General features: G+C 48.5%; 1 protein-coding gene across 2 annotated transcripts in view; it reads left to right on the plus strand.

Annotated features, from left to right (window-relative positions):
- Positions 1-25,425, plus strand: part of LOC134927261 (uncharacterized) — a 989,775-nt gene that overhangs the window by 387,745 nt on the left and 576,605 nt on the right. The gene's annotated exons all lie outside the window — the stretch shown is intronic.

Genomic DNA, 25,425 nt, shown 5'->3' on the forward strand with positions numbered 1-25,425 from the left:
ACAAACTTTAAGCTTGAATAAATCTAAATGAATAGTGTAGCCTGAGAAAAGCTCACTTGCAAGCTAACCGTTATTAACACACAAACCTTTCTGGAGATAATAGTTTGCAAAACTCTTTCTCTTTCATTCTGGTGACTTCTGTTAATTTGAATTAAGTATAATCCAAATTGGCATTTAATGAGCGTGTCCTGTGGGCAGATGTCATTATAGGGTCATGAGTTAATGGAGCCAATCACGAAGCATTGCTCTTATCTGGCAGACTGGCCAAAGTTGCCAATTGTCCCTTCGTTTCCATGACCAACCCGAGATGTTCAGTTTATCCTACTTCTAAATGGTAAAGTCATAGCTTTCGACAGGGCTGTGACCAGGGCTGTTTCTAGCAAATTGGGCTCCCAGTGCAAGATTTAAAAATGCTCGCCTTTGACATTAAAAAATGACACCCCCCCCCTCCCCCCATAGATAGAGGAAAAATAAATGTTTGCGCACTTCCGGTGAGGGGGCATGGCCTCACTAAAATGGGCGTGGCCTCACCTGAAAAGACTACGTTACACCCCAGTTTTTGACCCTGCACCAACAGACCTTGGCCTCCACAGGAAAACAAAACAAAACAAATTCCACCATATTATGCCACACACCGCAATGCCCGTGATACATTAAGCCCTACAGTAGAGCTTCTTATTACGTTTAAATGACCTGCTCGTTGCCAAGGGTTTTTATGCGCTGAGTGTCATGCTCATTGCCAGGGGTTTCATGGTCTGGGATCCATGCTCATTGCCAGGGGTTTAATGCTCTGTGATGGGTGTCATGATCGCTGCCCGCTGCCATGCTCTGTGCTAGTTGCCAGGGGTGTGTGCTAGTTGCCAGGGGTGTGTGCTAGTTCCCAGGGGTGTGTGCTAGTTGCCAGGGGTGTGTTCTAGTTCCCAGGGGTTTGTAGTGCCAGGGGTGTGTAGTGCTCGATGCAATGGCCGTGTACAGCGCCCACAGCTCCCCTGCTCCCCCTGCTTCCTGACATTAGTACTCCGCTCGGGGGGCAGAGTTTCGCAAAATGATGCGTTGCGTCGTGACTTCACAACGCAAATGCGTCATTACATGAGACTCCACCTCCTGAGCGGAATGCTAATGACAGGAGGTGGGAGAGCACCCGCAGCATTGGAAAGTGCCACGGCGGGCACCCCGTGTGACGGCACAGCTGGCTCGCCGCAAGACATGGCACTGTCTGTAACGAGGGGGGTGTTAGTGGAGGGGAGGGCTCAGTGGATGATTCTGTTGCTGCCCTACAGCTCTAGTATTGCTGCTAGAATGCGTCCAGGATGTCCTTTGGATGATGCTCCAGGCAGTGCTGTTCTTGTCATGTTCTCAGGAGGCCTGGCTGCGCAGGGTGTCGGTAAGTCCTGTTACGGCGCTGACTTTTGCTATAACTATACTGTTGGGCTTGGATGTTGTTATTCCACTACGCATATGGGCAGGGAAAAATCTTTGGAAAGTGGGAGGGAAGCAGCTCCAGACCACCAGGGAGGGATCAGAAAGTCTATTTCTAGCCAGTTTTTCACAATATTGAAATCCAACTGATGACATCTGAAGATGGCATTAGATAACGGAGACAACTTGAGAAATTCTATGCTCTTCAAAGCTTGTTAAATAACCCCATATCAGCATACCTGTAGAGCAGGGGTTCTAAAACTATGTGCCGTCACACCCTGGGATGCCTTGGGACACTTGCAGAGGTGCCTTGGATTGGTGGTCCAGGACCATTTCAGTTTATTTATGGTCAATGTCATAGGCAAAACCAGTCCTGGTGGCTGCCAATCATAAAACATGTGGACAAACAGAAGCAAATCCTGTCCCCCACCACATAACTGAATCTAAAGATGATAAAGAAACACAATTTACTTAATTTAATATGTCTTTCTAAAACTTTTGGCCTATGGCTGCCATGAAAAAAAATCTGATTCTCTAGGGTGTCCTGATTCAAAAAAGTTTGGGAACCACAACTTGTAGAGCATTCTTGTGACCGCAGTAGTTGACCATGGTATTTTTATCAAATACAATAACAAAACCATAACCCTAAGTTTCACACAATTTGCTAAATTGTGAACATCTAACGTTTAAAAGTGCCAGATGCTGAGCCGGACACTTCTGCGACTGCGCCATTGTACTTTCATATGCTAATACAGTAATTTGCCAGTCTGCCACAGTAAGCTGCAAATGTGTGCATATGGGAGTGCGAGAATAAAACAGTGGCTGTGTACCTGAACACTAAGCTAAAATGAAAACTAGTGCTTGGAAAGTAAAGCTCTGGTGTACATAGGTACAGCACAGTAAACATACATCATACTTTCCCCGGAAGGTGTGGGACACTCAAGAGTTTTGCGGTAGTCCCCTGCACCCACAGATGGGTGGGTGGATCTCCTGCGTCCTGTCCACACCCTAGTGAAGTGTGTAAGATGGGGTGTTAATACTGAGAATTGCAGTCCCATATTTATTTGGGAGGAGGCATCAGTAGTTCTTTACCTCTCCTTTTTCTAATACCTAACATCCCAACATTTCACCTCTAGGAATCAGTACAGAGAACGTGGGCGCGTCATAAGGGAAACTTGCCTAGTTCTTATTAAAAACGTATCTGCCAATAAGCTGCTTCCCTCACCCTCCAGTGTCCACTTAATCACGTAAGATCCTGGTCCACCCCCCAAAGTGGCCAGCTGCATCTCTCCGGTAGAAGCCTGGAGAGGAGACAGCAAAAGCAGGCGGTAAGCATGCAGACAGTGCCAGTCTATGGATGGTGTAATGGTTAGCATACTGCCTCACAGCACTGAGGTCATGGGTTCAATTCCCACCATGGCCCTAACTGTGTGGAGTTTGTATATTCTCCCCTTGCCTGCGTGGATTTCCTCTGGGTACTCCGGTTTCTTCCCACAATCCAAAAATATACTGGTAGGTTAATTGGCACCCAGCAAAATTAACCCTATTGTGAATATGTGTGCGTGTACATGTGGTAGGGAATATAGATTGTAAGCTCCACTGGGGCAGGGACTGATGTGAATGGGCAAATATTCTCTGTACAGCGCTGCGGAATATGTGTGCGCTATATAAATAACTGGTAATAATAATATTACTACTCTGCACAGAAACAAAATATCCCACCCAAATCTAACGCTCTCTGCAAATATTATAACTGCCCCCCCCCCTCTGCATTGCACATGGGCCCTCATTCCGAGTTGTTCGCTCGCTAGCTGCTTTTAGCAGCATTGCACACGCTAGGCCGCCGCCCTCTGGGAGTGTATCTTAGCTTAGCAGAATTGCGAACGAAAGATTAGCAGAATTGCGAATAGAAATTTCTTAGCAGTTTCTGAGTAGCTCCAGACTTACTCCTACACTGCGATCAGTTCAGTCAGTTTCGTTCCTGGTTTGACGTCACAAACACACCCAGCGTTCGCCCAAACACTCCCCCGTTTCTTCAGACACTCCCGCGTTTTTCCCAGAAACGCCAACGTTTTTCCGCACACTCCCATAAAACGGCAAGTTTCCGCCCAGAAACACCCACTTCCTGTCAATCACACTCCGATCACCAGAACGATGAAAAATCTTCGTTAGGCCGTGAGTAAAATACCAAACTTTTGTGCTAATTTACTTGGCGCAGGCGCACTGCGAACATTGCGCATGAGCAGTTTGCGACTAATCGCTCCGTAGCGGAAAAAACTAACGAGCGAACAACTCGGAATGACCCCCATGGTTATATAAATAACTGGTAAATAAATAAATAATAAAGAAATACTACAAGTACAGGTTGTCAGACTGATCGGGAAATATTTATTTTGTGTAAACGAAGATGTATAATTCATTTTATGTGGGACAGGTTCATAAAGTGTTCTATATAATTATATTGGATGGTTTTACAGATACAAATAATATTGTAACTTGACATTTACATAATATCCACTCGTGCATTCATTGCTATCATGTTGTGGCCAGGCTCCTTGTGTTTGCATATGAGCAATGATCCCACACACAGTCATATTACAGGCTGGACCCTCATTCTGAGAATAAACATCAGACAATAGGGGTGATTCCGAGTTGTTCGCTCGCTAGCTGCTTTTAGCAGCATTGCACACGCTAGGCAACCGCCCTCTGGGAGTGTATCTTAGCTTAGCAGAATAGCGAACGAAAGATTAGCAGAATTGCGAAAAGAAATTTCTTAGCAGTTTCTGAGTAGCTCGAGACTTACAGATTGCGATCAGATCAGTCAGTTTCGTTCCTGGTTTGACGTCACACACACGCCCTGTGTTCGCCCAGCCACTCCCCCGTTTCTCCAGACACTCCCGCGTTTTATCCTGACACGCCTGCGTTTTTCCGCACACTCCCAGAAAACTGCCAGTTTCCGCCCAGAAACACCCACTTCCTGTCAATCACACTCCGATCACTTCAACGATGAAAATTCTTCGTTCGGACGTGGGTAAATCTACTAAGTTTTGTGCTAAAATACTAACCGCATGCGCACTGCGAGCCATGCGCATGCGCATTTTTGCCTTAATCGCTCCGTTGCGAAAATCGGCAACGAGTGATCAACTCGGAATGACCCCCTATGGGGGATATTTATTAAAGCTTGAGAGAGATCAAGTACTAACTAATCAGCTTCTGGCATTTTTCAGAACACAACCTGTAAATGAGTGTTAGGGGCTGACTGGTCTCTCTCCAAGCTCCATATCAGTTACACAAAAAGGCTGCTCCAGTTTAATTTCCCGGTGACATCACTGGTTCTTAGTGAATTGATTGCATACTTCTTCCCTACTTATGAGAATCCTGAATTTTTGGGTGGGTAGGTCACCCTCCTGGATCCAGCTTCTCTTTATTTAGAACTGGACATGGAGTAGATGGGAGTGGGTCATGATGTTGCAAGGTACAAAAAGTAGACAAGTATGATTGACTCACTGCACCTCCCATGCATTGTGGTTCACCACACACGGAGTAACCAAAGACTCCAAATGGAATGACTCCCATCGGCTTCTAGGAACATGTCTCAGACGCTGATTTTTGCTTGCAGACTATGGAGGAGCCTGCCATAATTGGGCTTTTTTGAAACTGAGCGCAAAACGGTCCAATTGCTTTGATCCCAAAAGTCATCAAAATTCACTTTATTCTCCAGGGATGTCACCGTGCCACCGTTTCCACATAAATTGTCAGCTCTCATGAATGGTGGTCCAGCCCATCATTGCTACCCGGAGTCAGTGTATGTGACCGGTACACTTGTGTGCTTGTAACTCTAACTTCATGTCCTTATCTTGCCGGAGGAGAGAAGGAGACCGATTTGTTTTAAACATCATAATTTGTTTTTCTCTTAGGAGAACATGGCTCCTACAGTAATTCACACGCCTTAGCAAATATTGCATTTCATAGGCAAGAACATACCTTGAATACAAAAATTGGTCTTTTGCTGTCGTCCAGACAATGACATCTGCTTTTCCATGTGTTTCATGTCATTGACAAATTGGTAAAGCTGTTGCACGGTAGAATCAGTTTCCCAAGAGGGGAGAGCTGCTGTTGAGTCACCTGTCACCTTGTTGTGTTGCCTACACCAGAGGTAACAGTCAGATATTTGATGCCTCTTGAGGAAGGAGAAATAAAAGCTTAGGAAAATGGAAAGTACATACAGTAGCTCTAAATGAAGGGCTGTGAATATTTTTTCTGCCTCATTTGCTGCGCGTACTCCCTACGTAATTGTCTTTGCTTCATCGTCTGCTGGAGCAACTCATCCCACTAGAGCGGCCTGTGTGTCTGCAAAGCACCGTACGGAGGAGAGATGGGGGACGCTATGGACAAAGATAGGGATCTTAAATGGATCAGATCATTGCTGAGGTCCTTTGGGCATTATAGTGAGACAGAAGAAAGCGTATTGTAAGCTGCAAATTGTTTATAATTTCATGCATCTGTATAACGGTTTTATGTAGTTCATGGAAATAATTTATTATGGCTACAGAATATTAACATTGATGAAAATATATATTTTTAAGTTATTACCTTGCAGGGTGCACTATTGTCAGTTTACAGATATGCATTTGGGTCTATTCAATTAGTATCAGAAGAAAAGGAGACTGAGTGCGGGATGTACTAAGGGAAAAATGCTTTAAAACCCCCGTTTTCGGGGGTTTTACCGCATTTTTAAATGTACTAAGACCCGGCCACCGAGTTTTCGTCATCTTTGGATGGCGATATCCTACAGAAGCCCATGGGCTTCTTATCGCCAGCCTTCCCCCCCCTCCCCCCCACCCCCCGGAGCCTCCCGGCCTCCTCCCCGGCATACCTTCCTTCAGGAAGCCTGGACCCGGAAGGTAAACTTCTCCGCCTAGCAACGCAGCCAGAGGTCCTTCCTGCTGCAGGGGGAGGAGGAGGAGCCAGGGGGCAGCCTGCTGCTGCTTCCCGGCATGGGGGGAGTGTGCAGAGCCCATGGAGGTGACGGAGACCCCCCGCACACCACCTCACAGGTATCGGGGGGGGGGCCTCCGTCACCACATTGCGATGTTGATCGCTTATGTTAGTACATATGCGATCAACATCACTGCGAGGGGCGGCGATGTATGTTAATACATCCCGCCCTGAATGAGACAACTGCAGAATAGAAGTGTGTAATATATTAGTTCCCCATTCCTGCAGACTTGAACTGGGCATATACTATACAATTATCTGGCCGATCTGGTTGGTTGGAATGAAAGGGTCCCATTTATCAACGATGCACAACCCCTTCAGCACTCGCTGTCATCCTTTCTGTATTCATCAAACAGCGGTAAGCATTTGCCCCTGTACCGCTCTCACCAGTTATAGATGGCGAGAGCAGTACGGTCCCTATTGTCGGCCTAGTGCTGTCTTATCGGCTTCAGCAACGCCTTCCAGGCATTGCCGGGTCCCCACCGGGTGAAGGAGCCATGCACATGCGCAGACTGGACATCATGCATGCACATGAATCAGTAGCGTTAGGCTGGCAGCAGGAGAGCGCAGGACATCGCTGAGGGGCGAGATCGCGCTGGACCTCGCCGGAGAGAGAACAATTGCTGAACGCCAGCTGCATCTTCGTTTGTATCGCAGTGATACTAAATGAAAAATGCAGCTGGTGTAATTTTTTGATAATAAATGGGGCCCAAAATCTGGTAATGGATGAGAGCAAATGACAAACGACCATTTGCTCCCAAACGCTGGAAAATGGACAAAAACTGTTATCCATACACATTGGTTAAATCTGTGTTCTTGCAGCATGGCGTTGCTAGCGATGTCTTGTGTCAGTTTGCAGCAGCAGCCAACCAGAAGACATAGATTACAACGGCAGGGGCTCGCATATTGCCCAATGTGCGCTGATGTGAACCGGATCCACCGGATCAGACGACATATCACCTTGTGTGTACCTAGCTTTACTAAAACCATCTGGGCTTCATTTAAATACGTTTACCTAAAAAGATAAGCGATAGAGTTATTGAGCTATATAAAGGAATGTTAATAATAATTATGCCATTTACTTGGCAGTACTGGGAGCCATTCCCCCACCCACTGGGTTCACCTTGAGCTAGGGGCGCAGCCAGAACTTTGTGGGAACCATAGCAACATTTTAAAGGGAACAATCCCCAGTGCTTCTAGAGAAGCCTCTCTCTCTACAGCGGTTGTTCATTTTATGCCCCATAATATTGTGGTAGTTTACTTTGTGCCTCTTTGTTTTGCCCTAGTTCATTTTATAACATAGATGTGCCCTAGTTCAGATTATAACACACAGTGCCATCAGTTCATTGTATTTCCCCTAGTTCACAATATGCCACAGTGTAGAGCTACCAGTACACATTATGCCACACAGTGCCTCCAGTTTGCATTATGCCACCTGAGGGTGGATACTTCCTAATGCATTACATTCTAGTATGAGCAGAGATCTACCTAATTTAGGCACACTATCCCTTTCTTGGACTGTCTTAATCTTGGAGCTTAATTCCCCCCTCCCCCCCAATTATACAAAGTCTGTAAAGAAGGACAGCGCTGGGCTTACCAATTAGCTCATCTGTGTCTGTGAGACTGAAATAGGATTGTGGGCGTTGGATCACATCAGTCACATCAGTGGAGCTTTACTGAGAGGGTAAGACAGATCACCACTGCAAGTCCCCCTTTTCAGGCTCAGGCGGTGGGTCTAATCTCCCCCCCCCCCACCAACCGCCCCTTTCTTTTCCCCTTTAGATCCACCACTGAGTGCTGTTACCAGGAACCCATTACAATGTGAAAAGTTCCTCTTGACATATTCGTTCAAACACCCGGTGCACGCTCGGTGCACGCTTAGGTTGTCCCCAAGTTTGGCTATTAGGGCAGGAAAGGCACACTCTGTATCTGGCTCCCTAGAATGCTTTGCAGTAGTGATTACGCTAACTCGCCAAGCGGATAAATGTTTTTCTCTGACGTCCTAGTGGATGCTGGGACTCCGTCAGGACCATGGGGATTAGCGGCTACGCAGGAGACAGGGCACAAAAATAAAAGCTTTAGGACTAGGTGGTGTGCACTGGCTCCTCCCCCTATGACCCTCCTCCAAGCCTCAGTTAGGTTTTTGTGCCCGTCCGAGCAGGGTGCAATCTAGGTGGCTCTCCTAAAGAGCTGCTTAGAAAAAGTTATTAGGTTTTTTATTTTCAGTGAGTCCTGCTGGCAACAGGCTCACTGCAACGAGGGACTTAGGGGAGAAGAAGTGAACTCACCTACGTGCAGGATGGATTGGCTTCTTAGGCTACTGGACACCATTAGCTCCAGAGGGATCGAACACAGGCCCAGCCATGGAGTCCGGTCCCGGAGCCGCGCCGCCGACCCCCTTGCAGATGCCGAAAAGTGAAGAGGTCCAGAAACCGGCGGCAGAAGACTTTTCAGTCTTCATGAGGTAGCGCACAGCACTGCAGCTGTGCGCCATTGTTGTCAGCACACTTCACACCAGCGGTCACTGAGGGTGCAGGGCGCTGGGGGGGGGCGCCCTGGGCAGCAATGATAATACCTTGTTCTGGCTAAAAATACATCACATATAGCCCCTGGGGCTATATGGATGTATTTAACCCCTGCCAGGTCTCACAAACACTGGGAGAAGAGCCCGCCGAAATAGGGGGCGGGGCCTATCTCCTCAGCACACAGCGCCATTTTCCTGCACAGCTCCACTGCGAGGAAGGCTCCCAGGACTCTCCCCTGCACTGCACTACAGAAACAGGGTAAAAAAACAGAGAGGGGGGGGCACTTTTTTGGCGATATTGATATATTAAGCTGCTATAAAGGAAACAACACTTCTGTAGGGTTGTTCCTATATATTTATAGCGCTTGGGTGTGTGCTGGCAAACTCTCCCTCTGTCTCCCCAAAGGGCTAGTGGGGTCCTGTCTTCGATAAGAGCATTCCCTGTGTGTCTGCTGTGTGTCGGTACGTGTGTGTCGACATGTATGAGGACGATGTTGGTGTGGAGGCGGAGCAATTGCCGGTAATGGTGATGTCACCCCCTAGGGAGTCGACACCGGAATGGATGGCTTTGTTTATGGAATTACGTGATAATGTCAGCACGTTACAAAAATCAGTTGACGACATGAGACGGCCGGCAAACCAGTTAGTACCTGTCCAGGCGTCTCAGACACCGTCAGGGGCTGTAAAACGCCCTTTACCTCAGTCGGTCGACACAGACCCAGACACGGACACCGAATCTAGTGTCGACGGTGAAGAAACAAACGTATTTTCCAGTAGGGCCACACGTTATATGATCACGGCAATTAAGGAGGCTTTGCATATCTTTGATACTGCAAGTACCACAAAAAGGGGTATTATGTGGGGTCTGAAAAAACTACCTATAGTTTTTCCTGAATCAGAGGAATTAAATGAAGTGTGTGATGAAGCGTGGGTTAACCCCGATAGAAAACTGCTAATTTCAAAGAAGTTATTGGCATTATATCCTTTCCCGCCAGAGGTTAGGGCGCGCTGGGAAACACCCCCTAGGGTGGATAAGGCACTCACACGCTTATCAAAACAAGTGGCGTTACCGTCTCCTGAAACGGCCGCCCTCAAGGATCCAGCTGATAGGAGGCTGGAAACTACCCTGAAAAGTATATACACTCATACTGGTGTTATACTGCGACCAGCCATCGCCTCAGCATGGATGTGCAGTGCTGGGGTGGTTTGGTCGGATTCCCTGACTGAAAATATTGATACCCTGGATAGGGACAGTATTTTATTGACTATAGAGCAATTAAAGGATGCTTTTCTTTATATGCGAGATGCTCAGAGGGATATTTGCACTCTGGCATCGAGAGTAAGTGCGATGTCCATATCTGCCAGAAGAAGTTTATGGACGCGACAGTGGTCAGGTGATGCGGATTCCAAACGGCATATGGAAGTATTGCCGTATAAAGGGGAGGAATTATTTGGGGTCGGTCTATCGGATTTGGTGGCCACGGCAACAGCCGGGAAATCCACCTTTTTACCTCAGGTCCCCTCCCAACAGAAAAAGACACCGTCTTTTCAGTCGCAGTCCTTTCGTTCCTATAAGAACAAGCGGGCAAAAGGACAGTCATATCTGCCCCGAGGCAAAGGAAAGGGTAAGAGAGTGCACCAAGCAGCTCCCTCCCAGGAGCAGAAGCCCTCCCCGGCTTCTGCAAAGCCCTCAGCATGACGTTGGGGCTTTACAAGCGGACTCAGGGGCGGTGGGGGGTCGACTCAAGAATTTCAGCGCACAGTGGGCTCACTCACAGGTGGACCCCTGGATCCTGCAGGTAGTATCTCAGGGTTACAGGTTGGAATTCGAGAAGTCTCCCCCTCGCCGGTTCCTAAAGTCTGCTCTGCCAACGTCTCCCTCAGACAGGGCGACGGTATTGGAAGCCATTCACAAGCTGTATTCTCAGCAGGTGATAGTCAAGGTACCCCTCCTACAACAGGGAAAGGGGTATTATTCCACACTATTTGTGGTACCGAAGCTGGACGGCTCGGTAAGACCTATTCTAAATCTGAAATCTTTGAACCTGTACATACAAAAATTCAAGTTCAAGATGGAGTCACTCAGAGCAGTGATGGCGAATCTGGAAGAAGGGGACTTTATGGTGTCTCTGGACATCAAGGATGCTTACCTGCATGTCCCAATTTGCCCTTCACATCAAGGGTACCTCAGGTTCGTGGTGCAAAACTGTCATTATCAGTTTCAGACGCTGCCGTTTGGATTGTCCACGGCACCTCGGGTCTTTACCAAGGTAATGGCCGAAATGATGTTTCTTCTGCGAAGAAAAGGCGTATTAATTATCCCTTACTTGGACGATCTCCTGATAAGGGCAAGGTCCAGAGAACAGCTGGAGGACGTAGTAGCACTAACCCAAGTAGTGCTGCAACAGCACGGGTGGATTCTGAATTTTCCAAAATCTCAATTGACCCCGACGACACGTCTGCTGTTCCTGGGAATGATTCTGGAAACGGTTCAGAAAAAGGTGTTTCTTCCGGAGGAGAAAGCCAGGGAGTTATCCGAACTTGTCAGGAACCTCCGAAAACCAGGAAAAGTGTCTGTGCATCAATGCACAAGAGTCCTGGGAAAAATGGTGGCTTCTTACGAAGCGATTCCATTCGGCAGATTCCACGCACAAACTTTTCAGTGGGATCTGCTGGACAAATGGTCCGGATCGCATCTGCAGATGCATCAGCGGATAACTTTGTCTCCACGGACAAGGGTGTCTCTTCTGTGGTGGTTGCAGAGTGCTCATCTGTTAGAGGGCCGCAGATTAGGCATACAGGACTGGGTCCTGGTGACCACGGATGCCAGTCTGAGAGGCTGGGGAGCGGTCACACAGGGAAGAAACTTCCAGGGAGTGTGGTCAAGCCTGGAGATGTCTCTTCACATAAATATACTGGAGCTAAGAGCGATTTACAATGCTCTAAGCCTGGCAAAACCCCTGCTTCAGGGTCAGCCGGTGTTGATCCAGTCGGACAACATCACGGCAGTCGCCCACGTAAACAGACAGGGCGGCACAAGAAGCAGGAGGGCAATGGCAGAAGCTGCAAGGATTCTTCGCTGGGCGGAAGATCATGTGATAGCACTGTCAGCAGTGTTCATTCCGGGAGTGGACAACTGGGAAGCGGACTTCCTCAGCAGACACGATCTACACCCGGGAGAGTGGGGACTTCATCCAGAAGTCTTCCACATGATTGTGAACCGTTGGGAAAAACCAAAGGTGGATATGATGGCGTCCCGCCTCAACAAAAAACTGGACAGGTATTGCGCCAGGTCAAGAGACCCTCAGGCAATAGCTGTGAACGCTCTGGTAACACCGTGGGTGTTCCAGTCAGTGTATGTGTTTCCTCCTCTGCCTCTCATACCAAAAGTACTGAGAATTATACGGCAAAGGGGAGTAAGAACGATACTCGTGGCTCCGGATTGGCCAAGAAGAACTTGGTACCCGGAACTTCAGGAGATGCTCACGGAAGATCCGTGGCCTCTACCTCTAAGACGGGACCTGCTTCAGCAGGGACCGTGTCTATTCCAAGACTTACCGCGGCTGCGTTTGACGGCATGGCGGTTGAACGCCGAATTCTAAGGGAAAAAGGCATTCCGGAAGAGGTCATCCCTACCCTGGTAAAAGCCAGGAAGGAGGTGACTGCACAACATTATCACCGCATTTGGAGAAAATATGTTGCGTGGTGTGAGGCCAGGAAGGCCCCGACGGAGGAATTTCAACTGGGTCGATTCCTACATTTCCTGCAAACAGGATTGTCTATGGGCCTCAAATTAGGGTCCATTAAGGTTCAAATTTCGGCCCTGTCGATTTTCTTCCAGAAAGAATTGGCTTCAGTTCCTGAAGTCCAGACTTTTGTAAAAGGAGTACTACATATACAGCCCCCGGTTGTGCCCCCAGTGGCTCCGTGGGATCTTAATGTAGTTTTGGATTTTCTCAAATCCCATTGGTTTGAGCCACTCAAATCGGTGGATTTGAAATATCTTACATGGAAAGTAACCATGCTACTTGCCCTGGCTTCAGCCAGGAGAGTGTCAGAATTGGCGGCTTTATCGTATAAAAGCCCATATCTGATTTTCCATTCGGACAGGGCAGAACTGCGGACGCGTCCTCAGTTTCTGCCTAAGGTGGTTTCAGCGTTTCACCTGAACCAGCCTATTGTGGTGCCTGCGGCTACTAGCGATTTGGAGGATTCCAAGTTGCTGGACGTTGTCAGGGCATTGAAAATATATATTTCAAGGACGGCTGGAGTCAGAAAATCTGACTCGCTGTTTATACTGTATGCACCCAACAAGCTGGGTGCTCCTGCTTCTAAGCAGACGATTGCTCGTTGGATTTGTAGCACAATTCAACTTGCACATTCTGTGGCAGGCCTGCCACAGCCTAAATCTATCAAGGCCCATTCCACAAGGAAGGTGGGCTCATCTTGGGCGGCTGCCCGAGGGGTCTCGGCATTACAACTCTGCCGAGCAGCTACGTGGTCGGGGGAGAACACGTTTGTAAAATTCTACAAATTTGATACCCTGGCTAAAGAGGACCTGGAGTTCTCTCATTCGGTGCTGCAGAGTCATCCGCACTCTCCCGCCCGTTTGGGAGCTTTGGTATAATCCCCATGGTCCTGACGGAGTCCCAGCATCCACTAGGACGTCAGAGAAAAATAAGAATTTACTCACCGGTAATTCTATTTCTCGTAGTCCGTAGTGGATGCTGGGAACTCCGTAAGGACCATGGGGAATAGCGGGCTCCGAAGGAGGCTGGGCACTCTAGAAAGATCTTAGACTACCTGGTGTGCACTGGCTCCTCCCACTATGACCCTCCTCCAAGCCTCAGTTAGGTACTGTGCCCGGACGAGCGTACACAATAAGGAAGGATTTTGAATCCCGGGTAAGACTCATACCAGCCACACCAATCACACCGTACAACTCGTGATATGAAACACAGTTAACAGTATGAAACAATAGAGCCTCTCAACAGATGGCTCAACAATAACCCGATTTAGTTAACAATAACTATGTACAAGTAATGCAGATAAACCGCACTTGGGATGGGCGCCCAGCATCCACTACGGACTACGAGAAATAGAATTACCGGTGAGTAAATTCTTATTTTCTCTAACGTCCTAGTGGATGCTGGGAACTCCGTAAGGACCATGGGGATTATACCAAAGCTCCCAAACGGGCGGGAGAGTGCGGATGACTCTGCAGCACCGAATGAGAGAACTCCAGGTCCTCCTCAGCCAGGGTATCAAATTTGTAGAATTTTGCAAACGTGTTTGCCCCTGACCAAGTAGCTGCTCGGCAAAGTTGTAAAGCCGAGACCCCTCGGGCAGCCGCCCAAGATGAGCCCACCTTCCTTGTGGAATGGGCATTGACAGATTTTGGCTGTGGCAGGCCTGCCACAGTATGTGCAAGCTGAATTGTACTACAAATCCAACGAGCAATAGACTGCTTAGAAGCAGGAGCACCCAGCTTGTTGGGTGCATATAGGATAAACAGCGAGTCAGATTTTCTGACTCCAGCCGTCCTGGAAACATATATTTTCAGGGCCCTGACAACGTCTAGCAACTTGGAGTCCTCCAAATCCTTAGTAGCCGCAGGCACCACAATAGGCTGGTTCAGGTGAAACGCTGACACCACCTTAGGGAGAAATTGGGGACGAGTCCTCAATTCTGCCCTATCCATATGGAAAATCAAATAAGGGCTTTTACAACACAAAGCCGCCAATTCTGATACTCGCCTGGCAGAAGCCAAGGCCAATAACATAACCACCTTCCATGTGAGATATTTCAGATCCACGGTTTTTAGTGGTTCAAACCAAAGTGATTTTAAGAAAACTCAACACCACGTTGAGATCCCAAGGTGCCACAGGAGGCACAAACGGGGGCTGACTATGCAGCACTCCTTTTATAAATGTCTGAACTTCAGGTACTGAAGCTAGTTCTTTTTTGAAAGAAAATCGACAGAGCCGAGATCTGTACCTTAATGGAACCCAATTTAAGGCCCATAGTCACTCCTGCTTGCAGGAAATGCAGAAATCGACCTAGTTGAAATTCCTCTGTTGGGGCCCTTTCGGCCTCACACCATGCAACATATTTTCGCCATATGCGTTGATAATGAGTTGCTGTAACCACTTTCCTGGCTTTAGTAAGCGTAGGAATTACTTCCTCCGGAATACCCTTTTCCTTCAGGATCCGGCGTTCAACCGCCATGCCGTCAAACGCAGCCGCGGTAAGTCTTGGAACAGACAGGGCCCCTGCTGCCGCAGGTCCTGACTGAGTGGCAGAGGCCATTGGTCCTCTGATATAAATTCTTGAAGTTCTGGGTACCAAGCTCTTCTTGGCCATCCACGAGTATCGTTCTTACTCCTCGCCTTCTTATTATTCTCAGTACCTTTGGTATGAGAGGCAGAGGGGAGAACACCTAAACCGACTGGTACACCCACGGTGTTACCAGAGCGTCCATAGCTATCGCCTGAGGGTCCCTTGACCTGGAGCAATATCTTTTTTAGCTTTTTGTTAAGGCGGGACGCCATCATGTCCACCTGTGGCCTTTCCCAATGGTGTACAATCCTATTGGAAGACTTCTGGAGGAAGTCCCCATTCTCCCGGGTGGAGGTCGTGTCTGTTGAGAAGATCTGCTTCCCAGTTGTCCACTCCCGGAATGAACACTGCTGACAGTGCTAACACATGATTTTCCGCCTATCGGAGAATCCTTGTGGCTTCTGCCATCGCCATCCTGCTTTTTGTGCCGCCCTGTTGATTACATGAGCGACTGCCGTGATGTTGTCTGATTGGATCAGTACCGGCTGGTTTTGAAGCAGAGGCCTTGCTGGCCTCAGGGCATTGTAAATGGCCCTCAGATCCAGAATATTTATGTGTAGGGAAATAACCTGACTTGACCAAAGTCCCTGGAAGTTTCTTCCCTATGCGACTGCCCCCCAGCCTCAAAGACTGGAATCCATGGTCACTAGGACCTAGTCCTGTATGCCGAACCTGCGGCCCTCTTGAAGATGGGCACTCTGCAGCCACCACAGTAGAGATACCCTGGTCCTTGGAGACAGGGTTATCAGCCTATGCATCGGAAGATGAGATCCAGGCCACTTGTCCAACAGGTCCCTCTGAAAAGTTCTTGTATGGAACCTGCCTAATGGGATTGCTTCGTAAGAAGCTACCATTTTTCCCAGGACTCGCGTGCAATGATGCACCGCTACCTATTTTGGTTTTCAGGAGGTCTCTGACTAGAGATGACAACTCCTTGGCTTTCTCCTCCGGGAGAAACACTATTTCTGGTTTATGTCCAGAACCATCCCCAGGAACAGTAGACGTGTCATAGGAACCAGCTGTGACTTTGGACTGTTTAGAATCCACCTATGCTGTTGTAGCACTTTCCAAAATAGTGCTACCCCGACTACCAACTGCTCCTTGGACCTCGCCCTTATAACGAGATTGTCCAATTACGGGATAATTACAACTCCCTTTTTTTGAAGGAGTATCATCATTTCGGCCATTACCTTGATAAAACACCCTCGGTGCCATGTACAGTCCAAACGGCAGTGTCTGGACTTGGTAATGGTAATCCTGTACCACAAATCTGAGGTACTCCTGGCGAGGATGGTAAATGGGGACATGCAGGTAAGCATCCTTGATGTCCCGGGATACCATGTAATCCCCCTCGTCCAGGCTTGCAATAACCGCCCTGAGCGATTCCATCTTGAACTTGAATTTTTTTATGTTCAAGGATTTTAAATATAAAATGGGTCACACCGAACCATGCGGTTTCGGTACCCCAACCCGTGTGGAATAGTAACCCCGTCCTTGTTGAAGTAGGGGCACCTTGAGTATTACCTGCTGGGAATACCGCTTATTAATTGCCTCTAGCACAGCCTCCCTGCTTGAGGGAGTTGTCAGCAAGGCATATTTTAGGAAACGGCTGGGGGGAGACATCTCTAATTCCAGCTTGTACCCCTGAAATACTACTTGGAAGAAACAGGGATCCACCTGTGAGCGAGCCCACTAATTGCTGAAATTTTTGAGGCGGCCCCCCACCGTACCTGGCTACACCTGTGGAGCACCCGCGTCATGGTGTGTACTCACAGGAGGCGGGGGAAGAATCTTGATTCTGGGAACAGGCTGACTGGTGCAGCTTTTTCCCTCTACCCTTGTCTCTGTACAGAAAGGAAGCGCCATTTGACCCGCTTGCTTTTCTGAAGCCGAAAGGACTGTACCTTTTTCTGTGAGGAAACCTGAGGTAAAATTATTTCTTCCCAGCAGTTGCTGTGGATACGAGGTCCCAGAGACCATCCCCAAATAATTCCTCACTCTTATAAGGCTCTCTATGTGCTTTTTAAGTCAGCATCACCTGTCCAGTGACAGGTCTCTAATACCCTCCTGACAGAATGGACATTACATTTATTTTGGATGCCAGCCGGCAAAATATCCCTCTGTGCATCCCCCATATATAAGACAACGTCTTTAATATGTTTTTATGTTTGCCAACTAGTATCCCTGTTTGACAGGGTCACCAACCACGCTGCAGCAGCACTATCTGCAGGTCTCAGTCTAGTACCTGAGTGTGTAAATACAGACTTCAGGATAGCCTCCTGTTTTTTTTTTTTTTTTTTTTTTTTTTTTTTATCAACAGGTACCTATTAAAGTGGCCGTATCCTAAGACGGCAGTGCCACCTTTTTTGACAAACGTGTGACCGCCTTATCCACCCTAGGGGATATCTCCCAGCGTAACTTATCCTCCTGGCGGGAAAGAGTACGCCATCAGTAACTTTTTATAAATTACCAGTTTCTTAACGGGGGAACCCACGCTTTTCACACACTTCATTTATTCATCTGATGGGGGAACAAAACACTGCCTGTTTTTTCTCCCCAAACCTAAAACCCATTTATAGAGGTTAAAGTCAGAAATGTATAACACATTTTTTATTGCCGGGATCAAGTCACGGATTGGATTGTGTATATGTCTCCACCTTGTCGACACTGGAGTCAGACTCCGTGTCGACATCTGTGTCTGCCATCTGAGAGAGCGGGCGTTTTTGAGCCCCTGATGGCCTTTGAGACGCCTGGGCAGGCGCGGGCTGCGAAGCCGGCTGTCCCACTGCTGTTACGTCATCCACCCTTTTATGTAAGGAGTTGACACTGTCGGTTAAAACCTTTTACCTCTCTATCCACTCTGGTGTCGGCCCCACAGGGGGCGACATCACATATATCGGCCTCTGTTCCGTCACCATATAAGCCTCCTCATTCAACATGTCGACACAGCCATACCGACACACTGCAGACACACAGGGAATGCTCTAAACGAGGACAGGACCCACAAAAGCCCTTTGGGGGGACAGAGTGAGAGTATGCCAGCACACACCAGAGCGCTATATACTGCAGGGACTAACTGAGTTATGTCCCCTATAGCTTTATATCTATATATATAATGTATACTGCGCCTAAATTTAGTGCCCCCTCTCTCTTTTTTTAACCCTTGTAGATTGCAGGGGAGAGCCAGGGAGCTTCCCTCCAACGGAGCTGTGAGGGAAAATGGCGCCAGTGTGCTGAGGAGATAGGCTCCGCCCCTTTTTCGCGGCCTATTCTCCCGTTTTTTATGGACTTCTGGCAGGGGTATTTACCTCATATATAGCCCCTGGGGCTATATATTGAGGTATTTTTGCCAGCCAAGGTGTTTTTATTGCTGCCTCAGGGCGCCCCCCCCCAGCGCCCTGCACCCTCAGTGACCGGAGTATGAAGTGTGTGAGAGGAGCAATGGCGCACAGCTGCAGTGCTGTGCGCTACCTTGGTGAAGACTGAGTCTTCATGCCGCCGATTTTCCGGACCATCTTCTTGCTTCTGGCTCTGTAAGGGGGACGGCGGCGCGGCTCCGGGACCGAACATCAAGGCTGGGCCTGCGGTCGATCCCTCTGGAGCTAATGGTGTCCAGTAGCCTAAGAAGCCCAATCCGGCTGCAAGCAGGCGAGTTCGCTTCTTCTCCCCTTAGTCCCTCGCTGCAGTGAGCCTGTTGCCAGCAGGTCTCACTGAAAAGAACAAATTCTAAGACTATAACTTTCTAAGAGCTCAGGAGAGCCCCTAGTGTGCATCCAACCTCGGCCGGGCACGAAATCTAACTGAGGCTTGGAGGAGGGTCATAGTGGGAGGAGCCAGTGCACACCAGGTAGTCTAAGATCTTTCTAGAGTGCCCAGCCTCCTTCGGAGCCCGCTATTCCCCATGGTCCTTACGGAGTTCCCAGCATCCACTAGGACGTTAGAGAAATAAGATTTTACTTACCGATAAATCTATTTCTCGTAGTCCGTAGTGGATGCTGGGCGCCCATCCCAAGTGCGGATTGTCTGCAATACTTGTACATAGTTATTGTTACAAAAAAATCGGGTTGTTATTGTTGTGAGCCGTCTGTTCAGAGGCTCCTACGTTTGTCATACTGTTAACTGGGTTCAGATCACAGGTTGTACGGTGTGATTGGTGTGGCTGGTATGAGTCTTACCCGGGATTCAAAATCCTTCCTTATTGTGTACGCTCGTCCGGGCACAGTATCCTAACTGAGGCTTGGAGGAGGGTCATAGGGGGAGGAGCCAGTGCACACCACCTAGTCCTAAAGCTTTTATTTTTGTGCCCTGTCTCCTGCGGAGCCGCTAATCCCCATGGTCCTGACGGAGTCCCAGCATCCACTACGGACTACGAGAAATAGATTTATCGGTAAGTAAAATCTTATTTTTTTTTAAATATCAGTATAATGTGAAAAAATTAAGTACATTAGAATATATCTGCTATGGAAAGGCAGCCCTGTCCACACCAGGGAATAAACAGCATAAACACATCGGTTTGAAAATGAATAAATATTAAAGCATTTTTCTGTATTATTTTAAACTGACTCTTACTAAAAAGTTCTCAATGTAGAAGCCCTGGCACAGTCTATTAGATTAAACCCTAACATCTCAGGTTTTCATGTCAAAGATAGGGAATTTAGCGCATTTCACAGATGAACATTTGGCGTAAGTAGCTAACACCGTCACCTCCCTTCCGAACCTGATGGAAGAGTTTAAACTTTTTGGGATGCGCTCTAATGTGAAAATTATACAAAATCCATAGTCCTGAACCTGACCATGGAGGATTCAGGTGTCAAAGGCCTCACACGTACTTTCCTCTTTCTCTGGCTTCCCACTCATTTAAATTACTTAGAAGTTTTCTCTAACGTCCTAGTGGATGCTGGGAACTCCGTAAGGACCATGGGGAATAGCGGGCTCCGAAGGAGGCTGGGCACTCTAGAAAGATTTATGACTACCTGGTGTGCACTGGCTCCTCCCACTATGACCCTCCTCCAAGCCTCAGTTAGATCTTGTGCCCGGCCGAGGTTGGATGCACACTAGGGGCTCTCCTGAGCCCTTAGAAAGAAAGTATAGTTTTAGTTTTTTTATTTTCAGTGAGACCTGCTGGCAACAGGCTCACTGCAGCGAGGGACTAAGGGGAGAAGAAGCGAACTCGCCTGCTTGCAGCCGGATTGGGCTTCTTAGGCTACTGGACACCATTAGCTCCAGAGGGATCGACCGCAGGCCCAGTCCTTGGTGTTCGGTCCCGGAGCCGCGCCGCCGTCCCCCTTACAGAGCCAGAAGCAAGAAGAGGTCCGGAAAATCGGCGGCAGAAGACATCAGTCTTCACCAAGGTAGCGCACAGCACTGCAGCTGTGCGCCATTGCTCCTCATACACACTTCACACTCCGGTCACTGAGGGTGCAGGGCGCTGGGGGGGGCGCCCTGAGAAGCAATAATAACACCTTGGCTGGCAAAAATACCACAATATATAGCCCCAGAGGCTATATATGTGAAAATACCCCTGCCAGAATCCAGAAAAAAGCGGGAGAATAGTCAGCGGAAAAGGGGCGGAGCTATCTCCTGCAGCACACTGGCGCCATTTCTCCTTCACAGATCCGATGGAAGGAAGCTCCCTGGCTCTCCCCTGCAGTCTACACTACAGAACAGGGTTAAAACAGAGAGGGGGGGCACTAAATTTAGGCGCAGTATAAATTATATAAAAGCAGCTATAGGGGACATAACTCAGTTAGTCCCTGCATTATATAGCGCTCTGGTGTGTGCTGGCATACTCTCACTCTGTCCCCCCAAAGGGCTTTTGTGGGTCCTGTCCTCATTGGAGCATTCCTTGTGTGTGTGCGGTGTGTCGGTACGGCTGTGTCGACATGTTTGATGAGGAGACTTATGTGGAGGCGGAGCAGATGCCGATAAATGAGATGTCGCCCCTGTGGGCTGACACCAGAGTGGATGGATAGGTGGAAGGTATTAACCGACAGTGTCAACTCCTTACATAAAAGGCTGGATGACGTAACAGCTATGGGACAGCCGGCTTCTCAGCCTGCGCCTGCCCAGGCGTCTCAAAGGCCATCAATGCTCCCTCAGATGGCAGACACAGATGTCGACACGGAGTCTGACTCCAGTGTCGATGAGGTTGAGACATGTACACAATCCACTAGGAACATCCGTTACATGATCCCGGCAATATAAAATGTGTTACACATTTCTGACATTAACCCAAGTACCACTAAAAACAAAGGGTTTTATGTGTGGGGAGAAAAAGCAGGCAGTGTTTTGTTCCCCCATCAAATGAGTGAATGAAGTGTGATAAAGCGTGGGTTTCCCCGATAAGAAACTGGTAATTTCTAACAAGTTACTGATGGCGTACCCTTTCCCGCCAGAGGATAAGTTACGCTGGGAGTTATCCCCTAGGGTGGATAGGGCGTTCACACGTTTGTCAAGGTGGCACTGCCGTCTTAGGATACGGCCGCTTTGAAGGTACCTGCTGATAAATAGCAGGAGGCTATCCTGAAGTCTGTATTTACACACTCAGGTACTAGACTGAGACCTGCAGTCTGCTGCAGCGTGGTCTGTACCCCTTTCAAACAGGGATACTATTTTGCGAACATAAGACGTCGTCTTATATATGAGGGATGCACAGAGGAATATTTTGCCGGCTGGCATCCTGAATTATTGCAGTGTCCATTCTGTCAGGAGACCCGACACTGGACAGGTGATGCTGACTTTAAAAGGCACATAGAGCCTTATAAGGGTGAGGAATTGGTTGGGGATGGTCTCTGGGACCTCGTATACACAGCAACAGCTGGGATGAAAATATTTTACCTCAGGTTTCCTCACAGCCTAAGAAAAGCACTGTATTATCAGGTACAGTCCTTTCGGCTTCAAAAAAGCAGGCGGGTCAAACGAGGGAAGAGGAAAAAAGCTGCACCAGCAGCCAGTTCCCAGAATCAAAATTCTTCCCCTGCTTCCTCTGAGTACACCGCATGACGCGGGGGCTCCACAGGCGTAGCCAGGTACGGTGGGGGGCCGCCTCAAAAATTTCAGCGATCAGTGGGCTCGCTCACAGGTGGATCCCTGGATCCTTCAAGTAATATCTCAGGGGTACAAGCTGGAAGTCGAGGCGTCTCCCCCCCGCCGTTTACTCAAATCTGCCTTGCCGACAACTCCCTCAGGCAGGGAGGCTGTGCTAGAGGCAATTCACAAGCTGTATTCCCAGCAGGTGATAGTCAAGGTGCCCCTACTTCAACAAGGACGGGGTTACTATTCCACACTGTTTGTGGTACCGAAACCAGCCGGTTCGGTGAGACCCATTTTAAAATGGAAATCCTTGAACACTTACATAACAAAGTTCAAGATGGAATCGCTCAGGGCGGTTATTGCAAGCCTGGACGAGGGGGATTACATGGTATCTCTGGACATCAAGGATGCTTACCTGCATGTCCCTATTTACCTTCCTCACCAGGAGTACCTCAGATTGTGGTACAGGATTGCCATTACCAATTCCAGACACTACCGTTTGGACTGTCCACGGCACCGAGGGTGTTTACCAAGGTAATGGCAGAAATAATGATACTCCTTCATAAAAAGGGAGTTTTTATTTTTTATCCCATACTTGGACGATCTCCTTATAAAGGCAAGGTCCAGGGAGCAGTTACTGGTCGGAGTAGCACTATCTCAGGAGGTGCTACAACAGCATGGCTGGATTCTGAACATTCCTAAGTCACAGCTGGTTCCTTCCACTCGCTTACTGTTCCTGGGGATGATTTTGGACACAGAACAGAAAAAAGTGTTTCTCCCGCAGGAGAAAGCCAAGGAGCTGTCATCTCTAGTCAGAGACCTCCTAAAACCAAAAAGGGTATCGGTGCATCATTGCACACGAGTCCTGGGAAAAATGGTGGCTTCATACGAAGCAATTCCATTCGGCAGGTTCCATGCGAGGACTTTCCAGTGGGACCTCTTGGATAAGTGGTCGGGATCGCATCTTCAAATGCATCAAATGATAACCCTGTCTCCAAGGACCAGGGTGTCTCTACTGTGGTGGCTGCAGGGTGCCCATCTTCTAGAGGGCCGCAGTTTCGGCATACAGGACTGGGTCCTGGTGACCACGGATGCCAGCCTTCGAGGCTGGGGAGCAGTCACACAGGGAAGAAACTTCCAGGGCCTATGGTCAAGTCAGGAGACTTCCCTACATATAAATTCTGGAACTGAGGGACATTTACAATGCCCTAAGTCAGGCAAGGCCCCTGCTTCAAAATCAGCCGGTACTGATACAGTCAGACAACCTCACGGCAGTCGCCCATGTGAACCGACAGGGCGGCACAAGAAGCAGGATGGCAATGGCAGAAGCCACAAGGATTCTCCGATGGGCGGAAAATCACGTACTAGCACTGTCAGCAGTGTTCATTCCGGGAGTGGACAACTGGGAAGCAGACTTCCTCAGCAGACACGACCTACACCCGGGAGAGTGGGGACTTCATCCAGAAGTCTTCCTGCTGTTGGTAAACCGTTGGGAAAGGCCACAGGTGGACATGATGGCGTCCCGCCTCAACAAAAAGCTTAAGAGATATTGCGCCAGGTCAAGGGACCCTCAGGCGATAGCTGTGGACGCTCTAGTGACACCGTGGGTGTACTAGTCGGTTTATGTGTTCCCTCCTCTGCCTCTCATACCAAAGGTACTGAGAATAATAAGATGGCGAGGAGTAAGAACGATACTCGTGGTTCCGGATTGGCCAAGAAGGGCTTGGTACCCGGAACTTCAGAAAATGATATCAGAGGACCCATGGCCTCTGCCGCTCAGACAGGACCTGCGTCAGCAGGGGCCCTGTCTGTTCTAAGACTTACCGTGGCTGCGTTTGACGGCATGACGATTGAACGCCGGATCCTGAAGGAAAAGGGTATTCCGGAAGAAGTCATTCCTACGCTTATTAAAGCCAGAAAAGATGTTACAGCAAAGCATTATCACCGCATATGGCGGAAATATGTTGCATGGTGCGAGGCCAAAAAGGCCCCAACAGAGGAATTTCAACTAGGTCGATTTCTGCATTTCCTGCAAGCAGGAGTGAATATGGGCCTAAAACTAGGCTCCATTAAAGTACAGATCTCGGCTCTGTCGATTTTCTTTCAAAAAGAACTAGCTTCAGTACCTGAAGTTCAGACATTGTGAAAGGAGTGCTGCATATTCAGCCCCAGTTTGTGCCTCCTGTGGCACCTTGGGATCTCAACGTGATGTTGAGTTTCTTAAAATCACATTGGTTTGAGACACTAAAAACCGTGGATCTGAAATATCTCACGTGGAAAGTGGTTATGTTATTGGCCTTGGCTTCAGCCAGGCGAGTGTCAGAATTGGCGGCTTTATCATGTAAAAGCCCTTATCTGATTTTCCATATGGATAGGGCAGAATTGAGGACTCGTCCCCAATTTCTCCCTAAGGTGGTGTCAGCGTTTCACCTGAACCAGCCTATTGTGGTGCTGGTGGCTACTAGTGAATTGGAGGACTCCAAGTTGCTAGACGTTGTCAGGGCCCTGAAAATATATGTTTCCAAGACAGCTGGAGTCAGAAAATCTGACTCGCTGTTTATCCTGTATGCACCCAACAAGCTGGGTGCTCCTGCTTCTAAGCAGTCTATTGCTCGCTGGATTTGTAGTACAGTTCAGCTTGCACATTCTGTGGCAGCCCTACCACAGCCACAATCTGTAAATGCCCATTCCACAAGGAAGGTGGGCTCATCTTGGGCGGCTGCCCGAGGGGTCTCGGCTTTACAACTTTGCCGAGCAGCTACTTGGTCAGGGGCAAACACGTTTGCAAAATTCTACAAATTTGATACCCTGGCTGAGGAGGACCTGGAGTTCTCTCATTCGGTGCTACAGAGTCATCCGCACTCTCCCGCCCGTTTGGGAGCTTTGGTATAATCCCCATGGTCCTTACGGAGTTCCCAGCATCCACTAGGACGTTAGAGAAAATAAGAATTTACTCACCGGTAATTCTATTTCTCGTAGTCCGTAGTGGATGCTGGGCGCCCATCCCAAGTGTGGATTGTCTGCAATACTTGTAAATAGTTATTGTTAACTAAAGGGTTATTGTTGAGCCATCTGTTGAGAGGCTCAGTTGTTTTCATACTGTCAAACTGGAT

The sequence above is a fragment of the Pseudophryne corroboree genome, chromosome 5, assembly GCF_028390025.1.
Source record: "Pseudophryne corroboree isolate aPseCor3 chromosome 5, aPseCor3.hap2, whole genome shotgun sequence".
Taxonomy (NCBI): Eukaryota; Metazoa; Chordata; class Amphibia; order Anura; family Myobatrachidae; genus Pseudophryne; species Pseudophryne corroboree.